The sequence below is a fragment of the Leuresthes tenuis genome, unplaced genomic scaffold (genome assembly GCF_036924035.1).
Source record: "Leuresthes tenuis unplaced genomic scaffold, fLeuTen1.0.hap1 SCAF_86, whole genome shotgun sequence".
Lineage (NCBI taxonomy): Eukaryota > Metazoa > Chordata > Actinopteri > Atheriniformes > Atherinopsidae > Leuresthes > Leuresthes tenuis.
The window spans coordinates 4,760-14,628 of record NW_027325440.1 but is presented as its reverse complement, the minus strand read 5'-3'; the positions used below and the strand labels follow the sequence as shown (position 1 = coordinate 14,628).

Below are 9,869 nucleotides of genomic sequence, written 5' to 3'. Positions count from 1 at the left end.
TTTACCTTTTCTAACACATTTTTCAGCAATTATGGTTGGAGATTCACACCTACTCACAGCCGAACAACTCCGCTACCGCATTTGATGGTGTATAGTCGGGCATTCTCACCCTTTCTCATCAGCTTTTTGCAAATTATGATCTGACATTCACACCTACTTCCAGACGAACAGCTCTGCTCCCGCTTTTGATTATGTTTGGTTAGATATTCGAACCTTTTCTTAACTGCTTTTTACAAACTTTTGTCGGACGTTCACAATATCTTGCAGCCGAACACCTCCGCTTCCGCTTTTGATGGTGTATATTCGGGCATACGAACCTTTTCTTACCCGCTTTTTACAAACCAAGGTCGGACTTTCACACCTTCTCTTAGCTGAACAATTCCGCTCCCTCTTTTGATTGTGTACAGTCGGGTAATTTAACCTTTTCTTACCCGCTTTTTACCATCTATGGTCGGACATTCACACCGTCTTACAGCGGAACACCTCCGCTCCCTCTTTTGATGATGTATGGTTAGGCATTCGCACCTTTTCTTACCCATTTTTCAGTAATTATGGGTAGACATTCATACCTTCTTGCAGCTGAACACCTCCTCTCCCGCTTATGATCATGTGCAGTTTGATATTCGAAAATTTTCTTTCATGTTTTCTAGCAATTATTGATGGACATTCAGACCGTCTTGCAGCTGAACACCTCCGCTCCCACTTTTGATGGTGTATAGTCGGGCTTTCGAGCCTTTTCTTCCCCGGTTTTTACAAATTATGGTTGGACATTCAGACCTTCTTGCAGCCCAAAACCTCCACTCCCTCTTTTGATCATACATTGTCGAGCATTCGCACCTTTTCTTACCCGCTTTTTACAAACCATGGGCGTACTTTCACACCTTTTAGTAGCCGAACAACTCCGCTCCCGCTATTGATTGTGTACAGTCGGGTATTTTAACCTTTTCTTACCCGCTTTTTACCAACTATGGTTGGACATTCACACCTTCTTACAGCAGAACACCTCCGCTCCCTGTTTTGATTATGTATGGTTTGACATTCGCACCTTCTCTCACCCGCCTTTTACTATGGTCGGCCATTCACAGCTTCCTCTCCACCATACTTGTATGGTGGGATATTCACACCCACCTGCATCCGAAGACCTCCGCCCCCACTTTTGTTGATATTTAGTCGGTCATTCGCACCTTACCCGCTTTTCGCAAACTATGGCCTTCTTGCAGCCCAACACCTCTAATCTCGCTTTTGATGATGTAAGGTTGGGCATTCAGACCTTGCTTCACCTGCTTTTCACCAAATATAGTCGGACATTCACACCCACTTGCATCCGAAGACATCCGCCCCAAATTTTGTTGATATTTAGTCGGACATTCGCACCTTACCCACTTTTGGCAAACTATGGCCTTCTTGCAGCCAAACACCTCTGATCTCGCTTTTGATGATGTAAGGTTGGGCATTCAGACCTTGCTTCACCTGCTTTTCACCAAATATAGTCGGACATTCACACCTTCTTGCAGCCGAACACTTCCGCTCCACCTTTTAGTGTTCTATCACACCTTTTTTTCACCGCATTTTATACATTATGGTTGGAAATTTTCAACCACTCTCATCCGAAGACCTCTCCTCCCGCTTTTGTTAATATATTTGAACTTTAGTCGGACATTCAAACCTTCTTGCAGCTGAACCACCTCCGCTCCCTGTTTTGATCATATATGGTCTGGCAATACTACCTTTTCTTACCCGTTTGTGAGTAATTATGGCTGGACATTCACACCTACTTGCAGCCGAACACAACCTCTCTCGCTTTTGATGATGTATGGACCGGCATTCTTACCTTTTCTAAAACATTTTTCAGCAATTATGGTCGGAGATTCACATCTACTCACAGCCGAACAACTCCACTCCTGCTTTTGATGATGTATGGTTGGGCATTCGCACCTTTTTTTTTACCCATTTTTCAGGTATTATGGGTGGACATTCACACCTTCTTGCAGCTGAACACCTCCTCTCCCACTTATGATCATGTGTGGTTTGATTTTCGAAAATTTTCTTTCATGTTTTCTAGCTATTATTGATGGACATTTAGACCTTCTTGCAGCTGAACACCACCTCTCCCGATTTTGATTATGTATGGACCGGCATTTTTACCTTTTCTAACACATTTTTCAGCAATTATGGTTGGAGATTCACACCTACTCACAGCCGAACAACTCCGCTACCGCATTTGATGGTGTATAGTCGGGCATTCTCACCCTTTCTCATCAGCTTTTTGCAAATTATGATCTGACATTCACACCTACTTGCAGTCGAACAGCTCTGCTCCCGCTTTTGATTATGTATGGTTGGATATTCGAACCTTTTCTTAACTGCTTTTTACAAACTTTGGTTGGACGTTCACACCTTCTTGTAGCCGAACACATGCACTCCTGCTTTTGATGATGTATGGTTGGGCATTCGCACCTTTTTTTTACCCATTTTTCAGGTATTATGGGTGGACATTCACACCTTCTTGCAGCTGAACACCTCCTCTCCCACTTATGATCATGTGTGGTTTGATTTTCGAAAATTTTCTTTCATGTTTTCTAGCAATTATTGATGGACATTTAGACCTTCTTGCAGCTGAACACCACCTCTCCCGATTTTGATTATGTATGGACCGGCATTTTTACCTTTTCTAACACATTTTTCAGCAATTATGGTTGGAGATTCACACCTACTCACAGCCGAACAACTCCGCTACCGCATTTGATGGTGTATAGTCGGGCATTCTCACCCTTTCTCATCAGCTTTTTGCAAATTATGATCTGACATTCACACCTACTTGCAGTCGAACAGCTCTGCTCCCGCTTTTGATTATGTATGGTTGGATATTCGAACCTTTTCTTAACTGCTTTTTACAAACTTTGGTTGGACGTTCACACCTTCTTGTAGCCGAACACATGCACTCCTGCTTTTGATGATGTATGGTTGGGCATTCGCACCTTTTTTTTACCCATTTTTCAGGTATTATGGGTGGACATTCACACCTTCTTGCAGCTGAACACCTCCTCTCCCACTTATGATCATGTGTGGTTTGATTTTCGAAAATTTTCTTTCATGTTTTCTAGCAATTATTGATGGACATTTAGACCTTCTTGCAGCTGAACACCACCTCTCCCGATTTTGATTATGTATGGACCGGCATTTTTACCTTTTCTAACACATTTTTCAGCAATTATGGTTGGAGATTCACACCTACTCACAGCCGAACAACTCCGCTACCGCATTTGATGGTGTATAGTCGGGCATTCTCACCCTTTCTCATCAGCTTTTTGCAAATTATGATCTGACATTCACACCTACTTGCAGTCGAACAGCTCTGCTCCCGCTTTTGATTATGTATGGTTGGATATTCGAACCTTTTCTTAACTGCTTTTTACAAACTTTGGTTGGACGTTCACACCTTCTTGTAGCCGAACACATGCACTCCTGCTTTTGATGATGTATGGTTGGGCATTCGCACCTTTTTTTTACCCATTTTTCAGGTATTATGGGTGGACATTCACACCTTCTTGCAGCTGAACACCTCCTCTCCCACTTATGATCATGTGTGGTTTGATTTTCGAAAATTTTCTTTCATGTTTTCTAGCAATTATTGATGGACATTTAGACCTTCTTGCAGCTGAACACCACCTCTCCCGATTTTGATTATGTATGGACCGGCATTTTTACCTTTTCTAACACATTTTTCAGCAATTATGGTTGGAGATTCACACCTACTCACAGCCGAACAACTCCGCTACCGCATTTGATGGTGTATAGTCGGGCATTCTCACCCTTTCTCATCAGCTTTTTGCAAATTATGATCTGACATTCACACCTACTTGCAGTCGAACAGCTCTGCTCCCGCTTTTGATTATGTATGGTTGGATATTCGAACCTTTTCTTACCCGCTTTTTACAAACTATGGTTGGACATTCACACCTTCTTACAGCAGAACACCTCCGCTCCCTGTTTTGATTATGTATGGTTTGACATTCGCACCTTCTCTCACCCGCCTTTTACTATGGTCGGCCATTCACAGCTTCCTCTCCACCATACTTGTATGGTGGGATATTCACACCCACCTGCATCCGAAGACCTCCGCCCCCACTTTTGTTGATATTTAGTCGGTCATTCGCACCTTACCCGCTTTTGGCAAACTATGGCCTTCTTGCAGCCCAACACCTCTGATCTCGCTTTTGATGATGTAAGGTTGGGCATTCAGACCTTGCTTCACCTGCTTTTCACCAAATATAGTCGGACATTCACACCCACTTGCATCCGAAGACCTCCGCCCCAAATTTTGTTGATATTTAGTCGGACATTCGCACCTTACCCGCTTTTGGCAAACTATGGCCTTCTTGCAGCCAAACACCTCTGATCTCGCTTTTGATGATGTAAGGTTGGGCATTCAGACCTTGCTTCACCTGCTTTTCACCAAATATAGTCGGACATTCACACCTTCTTGCAGCCGAACACTTCCGCTCCACCTTTTAGTGTTCTATCACACCTTTTTTTCACCGCATTTTATACATTATGGTTGGAAATTTTCAACCACTCTCATACGAAGACCTCTCCTCCCGCTTTTGTTAATATATTTGAACTTTAGTCGGACATTCAAACCTTCTTGCAGCTGAACCACCTCCGCTCCCTGTTTTGATCATATATGGTCTGGCAATACTACCTTTTCTTACCCGTTTGTGAGTAATTATGGCTGGACATTCACACCTACTTGCAGCCGAACACAACCTCTCTCGCTTTTGATGATGTATGGACCGGCATTCTTACCTTTTCTAACACATTTTTCAGCAATTATGGTCGGAGATTCACACCTACTCACAGCCGAACAACTCCGCTCCCGCATTTGATGGTGTATAGTCGGGCATTCTCACCCTTTCTCATCAGCTTTTTGCAAATTATGATCTGACATTCATACCTACTTGCAGTCGAACAGCTCTTCTCCCGCTTTTGATTATGTATGGTTGGATATTCAAACCTTTTCTTAACTGCTTTTTACAAACTTTGGTGTGACGTTCACACCTTCTTGTAGCCGAACACTTCCACTCCTGCTTTTGATGATGTATGGTTGGGCATTCGCACCTTTTTTTTTACCCATTTTTCAGGTATTATGGGTGGACAGTCACACCTTCTTGCAGCTGAACACCTCCTCTCCCACTTATGATCATGTGTGGTTTGATTTTCGAAAATTTTCTTTCATGTTTTCTAGCTATTATTCTTGCAGCTGAACACCACCTCTCCCGATTTTGATTATGTATGGACCGGCATTTTTACCTTTTCTAACACATTTTTCAGCAATTATGGTTTGAGATTCACACCTACTCACAGCCGAACAATTCCGCTACCGCATTTGATGGTGTATAGTCGGGCATTCTCACCCTTTCTCATCAGCTTTTTGCAAATTATGATCTGACATTCACACCTACTTGCAGTCGAACAGCTCTGCTCCCGCTTTTGATTATGTATGGTTGGATATTCGAACCTTTTCTTAACTGCTTTTTACAAACTTTGGTCGGACGTTCACAATATCTTGCAGCCGAACACCTCCGCTTCCGCTTTTGATGGTGTATATTCGGGCATACGAACCTTTTCTTACCCGCTTTTTACAAACCAAGGTCGGACTTTCACACCTTCTCTTAGCTGAACAACTCCGCTCCCTCTTTTGATTGTGTACAGTCGGGTAATTTAACCTTTTCTTACCCGCTTTTTACCTTCTATGGTCGGACATTCACACCGTCTTACAGCGGAACACCTCCGCTCCCTCTTTTGATGATGTATGGTTAGGCATTCGCACCTTTTCTTACCCATTTTTCAGTAATTATGGGTAGACATTCACACCTTCTTGCAGCTGAACACCTCCTCTCCCGCTTATGATCATGTGCAGTTTGATATTCGAAAATTTTCTTTAATGTTTTCTACCAACTATTGATGGACATTCAGACCGTCTTGCAGCTGAACACCTCCGCTCCCACTTTTGATGGTGTATAGTCGGGCTTTCGAGCCTTTTCTTCCCCGGTTTTTACAAATTATGGTTGGACATTCAGACCTTCTTGCAGCCGAAAACCTCCACTCCCTCTTTTGATAATACATTGTCGGGCATTCGCACCTTTTCTTACCCGCTTTTTACAAACCATGGTCGGACTTTCACACCTTTTAGTAGCCGAACAACTCCGCTCCCGCTATTGATTGTGTACAGTCGGGTATTTTAACCTTTTCTTACCCGCTTTTTACCAACTATGGTTGGACATTCACACCTTCTTACAGCAGAACACCTCCGCTCCCTGTTTTGATTATGTATGGTTTGACATTCGCACCTTCTCTCACCCGCCTTTTACTATGGTCGGCCATTCGCAGCTTCCTCTCCACCATACTTGTATGGTGGGATATTCACACCCACTTGCATCCGAAGACCTCCGCCCCCACTTTTGTTGATATTTAATCGGTCATTCGCACCTTACCCGCTTTTGGCAAACTATGGCCTTCTTGCAGCCAAACACCTCTGATCTCGCTTTTGATGATGTAAGGTTGGACATTCAGACCTTGCTTCACCTGCTTTTCACCAAATATAGTCGGACATTCACACCTTCTTGCAGCCGAACACTTCCGCTTTTAGTGTTCTATGAGGCATTCACATATTTTTTTCAACGTATTTTATAGATTATGGTTGGAAATTCTCACCCACTCTCATCCGAAGACCTCTCCTCCCGCTTTTGTTAATATATAGTCGGGCATTCGAACCTTTTCTTACCCGCTTTTTACAAATTATGGTCGAACATTCACACCTACTTGCAGCTGAATACTTCCGCTCCACCTTTTAGGTATATATGGTTGGCATTTGCACCTCTTTTTATACTGATTGCTGAAGATTAAGTTGTTCTTTCTCAAACTACAAATTTTTTTTAATTGTTGAAACTTGATTTGAAGTGGATAAATAAGGAGGACAAACAGTTTTAAGTCAGGCTGATAGAAGGAATTAATTTTATAGCAAAATCTGTATTTCGTCATATGTCGAGAGATGCTTATTGCTGAAGAAGTTCTTTCTCATTCTACAAAGTACAACGTTGTTTATCGTTGAAACTTGATTAGACATGAATAAATATGAAGGACAAAGCAGTCTTAACTTGGTTTGAGTTAATGAATTTGTTTTATAGGAGAATCCGAATTCGTGCATAACTCATAAAATAGAGCTTATTTTCGGATTCCTGAAGAATGAGTCTGGTCCTTTCTCATAATACAAAGTTTGTTGTTTATTGTTGAAACTTCATCAGAAGTGAAGAAATAAATGAATGCCTATCAACAAATGTGGGATCTAAACTCTAGTGCTTCCTCTAAAATAATTTCCTTTCTCAATTTAGAAATGTGTGTGTGTAAGTCACAACACCCGTGACACCAAAACGGCTTTCTTTTCTCTACACTCTGCACTATGAGCACACACACCAAATCAGAAAGGCTTTTTTCTCTCTTTTCTACATTATGGACTGTGGGGACACAAAACCGCTCTCTCTCTCTTTTTTTTTTTATCGTGTGCCAGGGCGTTGTCTCACGTATTAGATTATGCTTAAGATATGAATGGGTTTATCAGTCACATCAGAATCCATACATACTGATCCTCCCGTAATAAAATGGTCGGATCTTATCAAACACACTTTGTTTCTTGTGACAATCAAGTCAGCGAAACAGCGTATACACGTCAAGACACTGAATCAAGTTTGCCACAAGAACTCATAAGTTTGGCAGTATTGCTCTGCCGTCAGAAATCATACACCCATTTTATTTTCGTGAGACATGTGCAAGCACCTGTTCATCTACTGTTCTATCACTATGAATTAGTGATCTATTATCAATAAGGATACTTCTACAACTACTATCAAAGTATGTCCGGACTTCTTATGTTGTCAGTTGCTATATATGAATAAGTGGGTAGCTACTGACAAGCATTAAGCATGTCACACAGCCCAAACATATAACATTTCAGGACACACCACACAGTTAACAACCACAGTGAAGCGTGTCAAAGCCCAAACATGTAACATTCAACAGGACACTTACACAACACATTCAAATCAAACAGTCAGACAACATACAAGAACATATACCCCAGCCGGCATTGCTCCCTGCCTATTTTCGTACAGCACACTATGTGTGCGCACACCTTTATTCACAAACTCTTAAACTTATACTCTTTTACCGAAGCTGCTACAGCTCGATTGGCCGAATACCGAATAATCCTAATTCGGTGAATTTGACATCTGCCTTACATGTAACAGATTAGCGGTTTAGCAGTTTTAATTTAGTTTGAGTGAAGGAATTCATTTTATAGCAAAATCCGAAATCGTGAAGAACTCATGAAAGTAAGCTTATTCTCGGATTCCTGAAACTTTAGATTTGCTATTTCTTTTACTGCAAAGTACAACGTTGTTTTTTTTCTTTAAATCTTTCAAGACATGGTAAATATGAAGGACAAAGCAGTTTTAACATAGTTTGAGTGAAGGAATTCATTTTATTGTTAAAATCCCAAGAGTCTGCTGAGAAAAGAGAGTGAATGCGAAGTAGACTTTAACACGGCTCTGGGAGCGAGCCGAGTGCGGGCTAACCGGGAGAATTGCTTGAAAGAAACGCGACACCGAATGAGCGGTCAGAACAAAGCCTCAATACGGTTTTCCCGTGGTGTTTTTGTTGCTGCCTTGTCTTTTGCACAGAGTAAAAGACAAGGCAGCCATCGAATAGGGCCCGATTGTTCCTACTTGGTCAGCCGAGGAGCAAGGGGGGGGGGGGGGGGGGGGGGGGGAAGCAAGCGTCTCAACAAAGCAAAGCTCACCATGGGGAAGGTGGCCAACTAGCCTGATGACCTGCTCCCGCAGTGACGGATAATCGTACTCTGGTTTCTCTTCATAACGTACAAGTCTTTCGCCTTTTACTAAAGACTTCATTACGGTGAAAAAAAATATGTGAATGCCTCATAGAACACTAAAAGCGGAAATGTTGTAGTTTGAGAAAAAACAACTTAATCTTAAGCAATCAGTAGGGTAAGAAAGGGTAAGAAAAGGTGCAAATGCCAACCATACATCACTTAAAGGTGGAGCGGAAGTATTCGGCTGCAAGTAGGTGCGAATGCCTGACAATGTATGATCAAAAGAGGGAGCGGAGGTTTTCGGCTGCAAGGTCTGAATGTCCAACCATAATTTGTAAAAACCGGGGAAGAAAAGGCTCGAAAGCGCGACTATACACCATCAAAAGCGGGAGCTGAGGTGTTCGGCTGCAAGTAGGTGTGAATGTTCGACCATAATTTGTAAAAAGCGAGTAAGAAAAGGTTCGAATGCCCGACTATATATTAACCAAAGTAGGAGGAGAGGTCTTCGGATAAGAGTGGGTGAGAATTTACAACCATAATCTATAAAATGCGGTGAAAAAAAAGGTGTGAATACCCCATAGCACACTAAAAGGTAGAGCGGAAGTGTTCGGCTGCAAGGTGTGAATGTCTGACCATAGTTTGTAAAAAGCGGGTAAGAAAAGGTTCGAATGCCCGAACAAACACCATCAAAGGAGGGAGCGGAGGTGTTCCGCTGTAAGAAGGTGTGAATTTCCGACCATAGTTGGCAAAAAGCAGGTAAGAAAAGGTTAAAATACCCGACTGTAGACAATCAATAGCGGGAGCGGAGTTGTTCGGCTACAAGAAGGTGTGAAAGTCCGACCATGGTTTGTAAAAAGCGGGTAAGAAAAGGTTCGAATGCCCGAATATATACCATCAAAAGCGGAAGCGGAGGTGTTCGGCTGCAAGAAGGTGTGAACGTCCGACCAAAGTTTGTAAAAAGCAGTGAAGAAAAGTTTCGAAT

At 42.3% G+C, this 9,869-nt stretch overlaps 1 pseudogene; it reads left to right on the top strand.

Annotated features, from left to right (window-relative positions):
* The first annotated feature begins 8,909 nt into the window (after positions 1-8,909).
* On the top strand, positions 8,910-8,998 carry LOC140286373 (U5 spliceosomal RNA; annotated as a pseudogene).
* The last annotated feature ends 871 nt before the right edge of the window (positions 8,999-9,869 follow it).